Here is a 12,679-nt window from a genome sequence, read left to right on the forward strand (position 1 = left end):
GAGCGAAACTCCTGGCATTTAGTGGGTGTAGTTCCGGTGACCTGCAGAGCACAGAAGAGCCGTCTAGAGAATGAAGCATCTGCCTAAACCAAGAGGCCATCAGACTTCACACTGACAAACCCTGCGATGTCCCCTTCTAATGTGCTTATCCGCTTATATGGAGGACAATTGTAAAAATACGGAATTATAAACCACAAGTTGGTGCTTGGTGTAGCACATTTAATAAAAATCCAGCCACAGATATTGGGGTTCAACCTGAAGGTCAGAAAAGCAAAACAGCCAGCCACTGGCTCTTACTTCTACCTCAGTCCAAAATGGTGATTCTGCCTCCAGGAATCTCAGAATGAGACTGACTGAGAGCTGGCTCCTCCCACTTTATATTCCTTTCTGGTTCTGGGATTAAAGGCATACACCACTACCAACCCAGTTTCTATGGCAAACTAGTGTGGCTACTGGGATTAAAGGTGTGTTCATCACTGCCTGGTCTGTAAGGCTGACCAGGGCAGCTGTTTTACTCTCTGATCTTCAGACAAACTTTATTTATTAAAATACAAATGAAATATCACTATAGACCGGGAATAAGGAAATCTGTTGCTGTATTTCCATAGTACGGTGGGTGACAGAGCTGTGACTACAAGCAGCCCCTGGATCCAGCCAGAAGACCATAGAGGACCCACCACAAGTGAGGCTGTGCTCGTCCAGCCTGCCTGGTCACCAGGAGACTACTCTGGGGTAGACTGGGTTAGCTATACCATACCCTGCTCTCTGACTGTCCTTGAGCCCAGGCCTGGCAAGGAGCATCCTGATTGGAGAGCAAATGCCCTCAGCACAAGAAGAGGGAACTAAGTTGGGGTCCTTCTTTCTCAGTACCCACACCCCTCCCCCAACTTGAAGATGACCCAAGACTGCCCAGCTGCGTCTGGTGAGTCACAGTGTTGAGAAACAAGTCAGCCCCTGGTGCATGAAGGTCAGACAGTCAGCAGTTGACTCCGTGCTGAGGAAAGGGGTGCTGCCTGGCACCCCATGTCTCTCACTGCAGCCTCACCAGCCCTCTGTTGCTCACCCTGCACCAATGGCCATGCAAGATTCCGCTCACCTCCATGGTCTGGCCAGCTTTCTCGGAAACATTCCTGGGACTCTTTATATAAATGTGTGTGAGCCTAGGAAGTGCATTGTAGTGGTTCCCTAGCAGCGGGGTGGTGTTCTCTCTGCTACAGTCCTTTGATGCGTTCTCAGAGAAGCTGTTCTTAAGAGACTCCAAGGCAGCAGGCCTACCCTTCCCAGTGCCCAGTTCCAGAATGGTCTGGCAGCTTCCAGCCCCACTGCTGCCAGTCATGCAGGCAGGACCCCAGGCCGGCCTGAGAAGGTCAGTCAGTGCTTGTCGGCAGCCATGTCCAGTCCTAACAGGGGCCTTTGCTGGGGTCCTGGAGTCTCCTTCGGGACCCTCTTCAGTCTGCTACACACCTTTCCACCTAACTAGACTGGACCCAGGAAGCTTGGCTGCTTGCTTGTCCCGACCTGGACATTCTGTTTTCGCTTCCATTGTGCCTGCAATCCTTTATTCACGCACGTGGTCAGCAGTTCCCGGCACTCAGACAGGCTAACCTCTTAGATACAGAGTATAAGCTATGTTCTCGGTTCGTGTGCAGTGTCTACTGCAGAGTAGGCACCCAGTAAAGGTTTGCTGACTGAATGTGTGAACATTCAGGTGAAACGAAGTATTTTAGAAGCAATGTCCAGAATTTGTTTTATCTGCCTTCCTTGGGTGTGTCCTCAGTCTAACTACTGGATAAAAGTAGTCTTCTCACAAGGCCCTGCCATCACTTCACTAAGTTTGTTCTCGAAGGGCACAATGGAGCTTCAGCAAAGACTGGCAGGAAAGGGGGGGGGGGTCTGTGCATGTTAAATATAAATTTTTTTTCAAATATTTTTGCTTCAAGGTTGGTTGACCCTGCAGATATGGGACCTTTGGTTGTGGGACCTGCTGCTGTGGACAGTTGGCTGAACCACAGGTTGGGGTACTTGTAGTCTCACAGTTCTGGAGGCTAGATACAGTCAGGGTGTCAGTGGGACTGATTTCCTCTGAGGCTGGAGGAAGAATATGCTTCCCAGATGGATTCCTCTAACCTCGCAGTTGTGTGTGTCCCTAGCATGCCCACATTCTTCACTTGATTTTCTTCCTGGGCACATCTGTCTCTGTGTTCAATGTTCTCTTATTTAGGGACATCAAAGGCCTTGTAGTAGGGGCCCACCACCAGTTTTGCTTGTTTATCAGCTGCAAATAATACCATGCTCAAAATGTTGGGGGATGAGGTGTTCAACATCTTTAGGAGGAGACACAATGCAACCAGTAACAGATATTAAAATGTGAAGCAGCCGGGCGGTGGTGGCGCACGCCTTTAATCCCAGCACTCGGGAGGCAGAGGCAGGCGGATCTCTGTGAGTTCGAGACCAGCCTGGTCTACGAGAGCTAGTTCCAGGACAGGCTCCAAAACCACAGAGAAACCCTGTCTCGAAAAAAAACAAAAAAAAATGTGAAGCAGTCCAAAGCTTTAAAGTTGATGAATTATGGCCTGGCCTGGGATCTTCCTGCTGAGTAGATTCATGCATGCATCTTCATACACTCTGCTGACCAAATCTCAACACCTAAATGTGTAACACAACCCTTCAGTTGTGTATGAGACAACTTTAAATTAAAATCAAAATTAAATCAAGCCTTAGATCCCGGTGAGGATAGTAGCAGAGGTCTATGAGCCCAGCTACTCAGGAGGAGACTGAGTTTAAGACCCCAGCTGGGCTATATGTACAGTGAGTTTAGGATCTGGAGGGACAACTTCCTGAGACTCTTGCTCTAATTTGCTTTTTGTTGTTGTAAAAAAAATATATTGACCAAAACCAACTTGGGAAGGAAAGGATATTTCAGCTTACTCTTCCACATCATGGTCCATCACTGAGGGAAACCAAGGAAGCATCTCCAGCAGGATAGGAAGCTGGAGGCAGGAACTGATGGGTGTGTGTGTGTGTACATGCATGTGTGCATGCTGCTTGCTGGCTTGCTCTCTGTGGCTTGTACAGCCTGCTTTCATATAGAATCCAGGATCACCTGCCTAGGGGTGGCACTACCCATAGTGGTCTGGGCCTTCTTACTTCTATCATTAATCAGGAAAATGCCCCCAAGCCCACAGATCAATCCAATAGAGGCAATACCTCAATTGAGATTCCCTCTTCCCAGATATGTTTCTGTTTGTGTCAAGTTGACAGAAATTAACCAGCACAAACCTATTTCAAAATAAAAAATGTAAAAAGAGGGCTAAGGCTCTATCACACTGCTAGATCTCTCTCTCTCTCTCTCTCTCTCTCTCTTACTCTCTCTCTCTCTCCCTCTTTCTCTCTCATTTGCTCTGGTCTGTTTTTGGAGACAGGGTTTCTCTGCATAGGCCTGGCTGTCCTGAGACCTGTGGTTCATGTTACACAGTTAGTTCTGCAGCTCCTGAAGCCCCCACTGATGGGAAACACAAGCCAGGGTGTTGTAATATGAGCAGCGGGGCTGCATCCCCAGCACCCCGGCAGCCTGGCTAGCTTATGCCCCGAAATAACAACACACAAATTGTATTCATTTAAACACTGCTTGGCCCTTTAGCTCTAGCCCTTACTGGCTAATTCTGATAATAATCTGTGAGCACCGGTTTTACCGGGAAGATTCTAGCCTATGTCCATCCTGGATCTGAGCTTCATCGCATGTGTCTGCCCGGGAGCGGGGCATGGCGTCTCTTCTGAGGCGTCTGCTCCCAAGAGGAGAGCTATCGAGTCTGAGCTCACTTCCTCTTCCTCCCAGCGTTCTGTTCTGTTTACTCCTCCCACCTATCTTCTAACCAATGAGGGCCAAGCAGTTTCTTTTTATTTAACCAATGACCTTCCTCCATCACCAGGGGGAAGGGGACACCTGGGTTGTGAGCATCTGTTGAATGAAGGAAGAAGAAGGAGGGTGATTCAGGTTGATTAATGACCACCTGAGTCAAGGCACAGCTTTTAAACAGACCTGACCCTTCCTAAACCACAGAAGACCTGGCCCAGGACCTTGGAGGTGGCAGAATTCACAGCCTCAGCAGTGCGGAGTCAGCATCAGGGCCCTGGTGGGAAAGGGGTAAACCCACTCAGATGGTCCCTTAGTGAGGAAAAGAACTTCTCTCTTGGGCAGAACTTGAGGCAACACAGCTGGTTCTTCATTCGAAGAAGAAAACTGACCCAAGTTTAGCCATTGACATGAAGTAGCAAATAGCTTGGCGGCTTGGTCATAGCCTGAGAAACAAGACTGGGTATTCTATGACGTGGCTCCCACACAGTAGACAGATCCAGAGAGCGGGTATCAGGTGAAAGGATTTTGGCATTTCACAATGATGCCCATCAGAGAGCACCCAGTACAGGGAAGGCATGAAAACACAGGAGAGCAGGAGGGCTACCAGTGTGTGTCCTTGGGAAGCTGAGCGCTGTCACAAGGAACTGGCGAGAGTAGACGTGATTGTCAGAATACTGCTGCTGGCCAGCAGAACTTGAACTTCCACCAAGACTGGGATCATTGTGTGTATTCCCGGGGATGAGATGAACAGCAGCCAAATCTCCAGACTGAAGTCAGAGTTCAGGGCTGGAGAGAGGTGGCTCAGCAGTCAAGGACATTGGTTGCTCTTATAGGGGACCCAGATTCAATTCCCAGTACCCAGGTGGCAGTTCAAAACCATCTGTAACTCCAGTTCTAGGGAATCCAGTGCCTTCCAAAGACAGGAAAAACACCAGTACACATAAAATTAAAAATAATGATAATAATAGAATGATTTTTAAAACTAGAATCTATTGATTGCACCGGGAATCTGGGTGTCCCCAGGAAGACCTTGCAACACTGTCACAGTTACAATGCCGTAATCTTCCCGTACTTCCTCGCTATAGACATCTGTGGCCTTTTACTGGAAACACATGTCCACTGGGAAGAGGGAAATGTCAAAAGCTTTTAGGGGCTTTCAGACATGGCTCTGAAATGACATTAAGCCTGAGGACATTTTTTAGAAAATTCTTAGAAGAGCAAAAGGTCACCAAGAAGAGCCATGGTAGTCAAGGAGCATTTGGCCCAAGTCTGGATCTGAAGCTTTACCCTGCAGTTACTCCCTAGTTCTGAAGTGAGTGACAGGGACAGACATTCAGAGCCCCTCACTCTCTCCACAGGCCCCCTGACGCATGGGCGGAAAGCCCCACAGTAGTGCTACAATGTGGTTTAGTCAGACAGGACCTTTCTTTCAGAGCCTAGCTGTATATGACCAAATACCCAGCTTGCCAGACCCTTGAAGTCATCAAACTTCACCTAGGACAGTGGTCCCAAGTTCATTGTCTCATTCCAAAGACATTTAATGGCACAGGTCCTCATGGAAGTATTGCAAAACAGAACCAGGGTTGATGATGAATTATTACCAAAAAAAGTAAGAAATTAAAAAGTAGTGAGAAATTACACAAAGGGGGAAGGGAACGGTGAGAGAAACTCCCAGGAGTTGGGAGGGATTTTCAGTTAAGGAAAAGATGGTCGATTTCCTTCTGTCCAGTGTTTCTACAGAGCGAGCGCAGAGAGTGGACACAGACAGAGGGAACCGCTTTAGAGATTGGTTCCCTCTCTGGATGATCATGGACCAAGCCAGTGGAAGGGTCTACGTGCTCTGTGATGTTCATGCGCTGGTTATGAGCTGCCCACACAGGGAGGAGCAGTTGAAGCCCCCTCAGTCCATTGCTGGCTCCAGCTTTGACCTCGACTGTCCGCCAGCTCTTAGTCGCTTGGCCAGCGTTGCTGCCCCTACCTTGCAGGCATCTCGAGTGCTATTGATTGCACTGTGCTGTCTTTGTTCCCCTATTTACCGGGTCGGCTTGCCCTTTACCAAGGCAGAAAGTTAGCTCTAACTCAGCCTCTGGGATAGAGCCACAGCCCCTCTTAGTGTCATAGTATGTCACATTCAGTTCTTGTCTATAGCGTGGTCAGGGATGGACCTAGGTGGGAACTTGTTTTCAGCCTTCCTTACAGTGGAGTCTGTCACCGTGCGCGGCAGTAGAAGCAAGAATGTATGAAAAGACAAGAGTCTTTTCTAATATATGTTCCTCGTGGCGGGGAGGCTTTGGGGAACAGCTGGTCTGCTTATCGTTAGTACGAAGCCCTGTCCCTCCTCTTATCTGTCTAGCTTGATAATCTCATACCCACCCCACAGCCCTTTTATTCATCTTCTTCAGTGCTCCAACTCGGCTGTGTTAACCCCTAATCATCCTTTTAAACCCGGGTTCTGTTGACGCTATAAAATATGTGAACAGCTTGCCTCCCTACCTACAGAGAGCGGCGAGCTCCTGCCCCACCCCGAAGGAAGCTTCAGAGACCTCAGTGGCTGCAACAAGAATAGTCTGATGTAAGATGGGCCGACTGCTGCTTCCCCATTTGGCTTGACTCTTTGCTTAGGGGATACGTCTTGAGTGATTTGGAGAATGACAAGGGATTTCTGTACATTTGATATGGCTTCAATTGCACCTGTTGTTACAGATGTGGTTCAAGAACGTGCCAGATGTGTTTCCAGACTTCAGCATACAGCATGGCTCTCAGCACCTGGACTTCTTTGCATTAATTAACTGTTTCCCTCATCTCCTCCTGTAAAGGAATAAGTGGGCATGTTGGGGTCCAAGTGAGATTATGGCCGAATCACCATGATCACGCTCTGGCTGGCTGGTGGGGTTTCTCCATCCTTGGGTGTTGTAAAAAGAGCAGTGGGCCGCTTCCCACCACCTGGTTCCCGGCAGCCTGGCTAGCTTATACCCTGAAATAACAACACACAAAGTGTATTCATTTAAACACTGCCTGACCCATTAGTTCTAGCCTCTTATTGGCTAACTCACATCTTGATTCAACCCATTTCTAATAATCTGTATGTCACCACGAGCTCGTGGCTTCCTGGGAAAGATTCAGCATGTCTGACCTGGCAGCTTCATGGCAGGCGGCTCTCTGCCTCTGCCTCCTTTCTCCCAGAATTCTGTTCTGTCTACTCCACCTATCTAAGCTGCTGTCCTATCAAAAGGCCAAGGCAGTCTCATTATTTAACCAATGAAAGCAACACATAGAAAGAAGAACCTCCTACACCACTTGGGAACAACAGGAGAGTAGTTGTGAGCTGCACAAGGGTCCTTTGTTGTTCCTCTAAAACCATTCGCCCCCTTTCCTACCATGCTCTATGTCCACGAAGATGACCTATGGACTCAGGGTGAGTTAGATTTTTGTCAACTTGGCACAGTCTGGGAGGGGGGAACCTCAACTGAAAAAATTGAATCCCTCCATCAGATTGGCCTATAGGTAAGTCTGTGGGACATTTTCATGACTACTGATTGAAGTGGGAGGCCACAGCCCATTGTAGGTGGTTCCACCTCTGGGAAGTGCTCCTGAGTCGTGTTAGAAATCAGGATGAGCAAGCCATGGTGGGTAAGCCAGTAAGAAGCGTTCCTCCATGATCTCTGCTTCAGTTTCTGCCTCCAGGTTCCTTCCTTGAGTTGTGGCCCCCAACTCCCTTCAATAAAGGACCATGGTGTGAGTGCATAAGCCAAAGAAACTGTCCCTCCCCCACGTGGCTTGTTGGTAATGGTGTTTGGCACAGCATAGAAAGCCAACCAGGGCAGGCTCTTAGCCCTCTGTACACTTTGCCCAGTGAGGAACATGCTAAGAGGACAGGAGGGACTGAAGAGAGAGGTGCTGGCTTTCTCCCTGGCTTCTGCTCTCCTTACAGAGCATGGAGACGGCCCTGTGCTTCCGCTAGCCTGTAGAAACTGCCCTATGGCCCTCTCCCACAGCTGCCAGCCTCATCGGATTCTAGCGAGTACTCCCCAGCCCTCTCCTTTGGCCTGGTTGCCAACAGCTACCCTATTCTGCAAATACCAGGGTGTTGGCCTTTGGATTCTTAGCCACCTCACCTTTGCTAATGGTCTTCTCACTAAATTTTCCCTTTTTCTTCATTCAAAAGTTCCATGGGCTTCGTATTGACACCTTGGCCTACTCGACTGTGGAGTGAATGACTTAATCCATTCACCTGGTATTTCTTTGGTATCACTATCTGAATGAAGCAGGGTTGTCCAGAAAGACAGGAGCAGTAGACAGGAGGGGGAGTGAAGGGGAGGAGAAACAGAAAGAGAGAGGAGGAGAGGTAACATGAGACATAGGAACGGAAATGGCTCGTGGGATTATGGAGACAACGCATCCCTCACAGGTCAGCTGGGGACCCTGAGAGGCAGGTCACATAATTCAGCGCAAGTGGAGGCTGAAGGAACAGTTTCTGTGGTATAGTGTAGCAATCTCCTGCTAATTGAAAACCTCTGCCCTGGACTGAGGCTCATTAAAGCTGGGAAGGAAACAAAAGAAGGCTGATGAAATCAGCAACTCACAAATCTCAGGAAGTCTCTGAAACTGTCAAGACTCACAAGTTCTGTCCCCGAGGTTACATGAGCAGTAAGAATTGCTGAGGAAGATTGACGCTCTGGACAGCTGAGGTGACTTTGAGCCTTGTCCATAGCTCCAAAGAGAGCGTGCTTGTGACTTGTAATTTATGCTACCATGGGCTTTCAGTGGTGCTGCTGCCCACGAGGCTCCCATGCTCCTATGTGTAGCCCTTCACATATGTCCTTGTATGTAGCCCAGAAAGACACCTGGCTCACGGGGTCGGAGTCATTTTTGGTCTGCCATCAGTGACTTCTCTGGGATAAATGGATGATTAATCACAGCTCCCCAGGAACTGTCACACAACAGGTAAGCCTGGGTCTCTGACATCCGAAGGCCATAGAAGAACACTTTAGAGAACCTGGTTCCCCTTCCTGTGTGTGTGTGTTCTCTGTGGCCCCTGGCTGGCTGGCTGGCTGCACCCACCCACACTGAAGGTGCATCCTCCCCACTTAGTCCAGTGACTTTCATGCCCACTCTCCTATTCTAACACACCTTCACAGACACTCCCAGAGCTCACATGGCGTGAGTGAGTTCTCTGGGCATCCCAGCGCTGGGTCCCCTTGGCACCTGAAAGAAACCACCACACCGTACAATCTGTACTAGGCCTTGAGGATGCCATTGAAGCAAAACAAGATGTGCTCACTGCCTTGGAGCTTTGTGGAAGAGATGGGCATAAATGCAAACGTCACTCAAACGGGAAAATGTCAAATGAGGCAAACACGGGAGCGCCATGTCAGGAAAGTTCCTGGTAGGAGAGGGACCTGTGCTTCAGGGAGAAGGGACAGCATGCACAGAGGTACCGAAAGTGTCCACAAATATCACATAAGGAATGTAAGAAAGACTCATGCGGAAGAGGCTAGAGAAACGGGACCTCTGCAGGCCGTAGGCCAGGCCTGTAAGGCCTTAGAAAAGACGTTTTTTCTAATGAAGCACGGAAGCCACTGGGTGTGTGAACAGTGGCTCACAAGTGTCCCACGGCCCATGCCTTCTGAGACCCAGGCCCTCCTACAGTCCTTTCCTGAGTGCGGTCACTCAGTGGCTCTGACTTAATTCTGATTAACAGACTCCAGCAGCAGTCGTGGGGTGACCCTGCCGCCTCTGGGTTTCAGAATGGACTGTGGCTTCCACTCAGGGTTCTCTTTGACTCCTCGTTTCTTACTGGCCAGCCGCCGTGCTGAGACAGGTACTCAGGCAATAGAGGTGATGTCCTATGTCACATCCAGGCCTAGGGGCAATATGAGTGTGAGCCCGATGACTCATATCCGCAAGCCTGGCTCCGCTGAGCTCTCCAGTGGCTGAAACAGCACCCTCGGTAACAAAACTGCCATCTCCCGAGAAACCGAAAGCATGCTCACTGTCTCAGTTAGGACTTGTATTGCTGTGAAGAGACACCATGACCACGGCAACTTTTATATAGGAAAATGTTTAATCGGGGCTGGCTTAGTTTCAGAGGTTTAGTCCATGATCTCGAGACAAGAAGCCTGGCAGGATACAGGCAGACATGGTGCTGGAGAAGGAGCTGAGAGTCCTACATCCTGACCCACAGGCTGCAGGAGACTGGCACACTAGGCCTAGCTGGAGCCTATGAGGACTCAAAACCCACTCCCACAGTGACACACTTCTTCCTACAAGGCCACACCTCCTAAACACATGAGTCTAAGGGGACATTCAGATTGACACCATCACAAGCACTAACCAAGTCACGCCCAGTCAAGCTAGTCCTGCCTAGGCTACTAACTCACAGAAAAGGGTGATAATAAGTATTTGCTCTTTTGAGTTGTCAAGTTTAGTTATCATTTTTTTTTATGCGAAGAATGAATCCTGACAAATAATGGAACCCATCGATTTACAGGGCTGAAAGGGTAATTTGGGCTCGCAGTTTTCCAGCTTCTGCCTGTGACTGACGGGCTCCACTGTTTAGGGTCTGTGGAGAGTCATCGTGGCAGGGGCCATTGCGAGAACTGACTTCTCATCTGATGGAGGCTGGAAAGCAAAGAGAAAGACAAGAAGGGGCGATGTTCCAAATCCCTCTCAGGGGCTTGGTCCTGTGGACCTAACTTCCTTCTATTAGCCCAACACCTAAAGGTTCCACAGAGTCCTAATACCCTTGGCTGGCAGCCCAAACCTGTAACGAACATACCTGAAATCACAGCAGTAGCTAGCGCCGGCTCCACCAGAGAAGTGCGTTCCATCAGCAAACAGTGAGGCCCCACTACGCGCCAGGCACCTCGTAGGCGCTGACAGCAGGCACTGAGGTGACTTATGTAGCTGTTTCAGAAAGGGAAGTGTAGGAGCCTGGCTTGAAGTTGAGAAGGAAAGACGGAGGACACAGGAAATGGTCCTCTCCCTACAGGAGACTGGCTAGCTTGTCATGACTTAATGTCGCCAGTGTTTATTGCCCCCACCCCCCGGGGAACGACTGATAAGCAGATGCATAGGCTCACACCCCATTCTAAAGTTGCTTTTTCTCATAGCCATATATCCTAAGGAACACAGAGAACTCCTTTGGCTGTTTTCTTACAGCTATATGGAATTCCATGTATAAATGTGTCCTTCACCCAGCATCCCTTGAATCAATGTTGGATTGTTTACGGCCACATGCATTACAAACTGTTGGAGTCATCACCACAGAACTCCACACTGGAAGTACCTAGAGTGGCTCAAACCGTATCAGGATGTATAACTTTGACCAAACTTGCTAATTACCATGGCAACAGTACTGTGGACTAGAAACCTCCTCCTTTACAGGTCATGGTTCAGATAACAGTGTCTGCTGGTCAATACCACCCCCCCACATACACACACACCAAACCATCAACAGTGTTACCAGATTGACAGAGATCATTCTCATCTCTGTCAATCTGGTAAGAAATGGCAGCTGTGGGGGAGGGCGGCGTGGCCTGGGGCTAGCCTGCTTCGTTGTGTCTGAGGGAGAGGATCTTAACAGTGCTTCTGCGATGCCTAAAGTGCAGGTGTGCTGTAAACAGGATAATAAAGAAACAAGTACCCAAGTGCATGGCAGTCCTTCTGCCAAGTGCAGAACAGATTGCAGGGACCAGAGCGGATGCTGCAAGCCCAGTTGAAGGGGGATGGGGAGATAGAGGACGGCAGATGGACTGGAAGCTAAAGAAAGAGGCCTTTGTCAGCTGCCTGTGCGTGAGTGTGTGCGCGCTCTTAGCAGGAGGGCTGGCGAGGGAGCGGCCCTGCCAGGGTTCCTCTTCATTCTCCGGCTTGTGCAGTGAGAGAGAAGATGGTGCCCTTCCTGGAGAACCGCAGAGCTGAAGGAGGGCCAGGCTGAGGAGGAGGGTGCTCCAATATGTTTCCACGGTTGCCATGAGAACCCTGAACTTGCATTTACTATATCCTGTGCCTTCCTCCTACACCTTAGTGGAGTTTTCACATTTTTAACACATGTCTGAGATTCAACATATTTCAAAGACCAAGCCAGTAAACCACACACGGAGACCTGCCAGGCCATCTATGGTGTGCGAATTGGGAGGGCTCATTTGCATGAGAAGGCAGTGGGTGGAGGCTGGGAACACCAGAGGGACCTCTCAGCCTCTCTGTAGCTGCCGGAGTAACTTCTGCTAAGGCTAAGGGTACACAGAGGCAGGCTGCTTGAAATTGCTTTTCCTCTCTCCTTACCGTAGGCTTGAGATATGTTTTCTGAGGTCTTTCTGAGCCACACTGTGTGACATTGGTGTTCTCCAGTTGGCTGCACCAGACTCCAGCTAAGTCCTAGCATCTGCTCTGGGTAGTGAGAAAAACAACTACAGAGAAGAAAACATAGCGGTCGCAATGGCATTATGTGTATCTCTCGGAGCACCAGGCCCTCACTTCAAAATAGCAGCTACGTTAGACAGGTGGTCTTGTGTGCCCATTCATGTGGTATTTTCCCAGGAACCCCACGCTTCTCCCCATGCATCAGCTCGGAGTCTTGGCTGTGAGTACTACCACCAGCTGGCAAAAATCAGAGCATAAACCATTTCCTGGCTTTAATGCTTCAAAAATGGAAGACAAAAAGTGAGCTGCATTTGGTCCCCTGTTCAGTACTGCAGTCAGTGGCTTTCCAAATGCTTCCCAGTCTGTAGTATGAGTATGGTCTCACAGACGATCCGGCCAACAAAACCCCAGATCCACTGACCCAAAACTTTCGTCACATGAACCCTCGGGAGACAAACCACA

The sequence above is a fragment of the Microtus oregoni genome, unplaced genomic scaffold (genome assembly GCF_018167655.1).
Source record: "Microtus oregoni isolate MIOR12 unplaced genomic scaffold, Mior012 000000F_ref0000247, whole genome shotgun sequence".
NCBI classification, from domain to species: Eukaryota; Metazoa; Chordata; class Mammalia; order Rodentia; family Cricetidae; genus Microtus; species Microtus oregoni.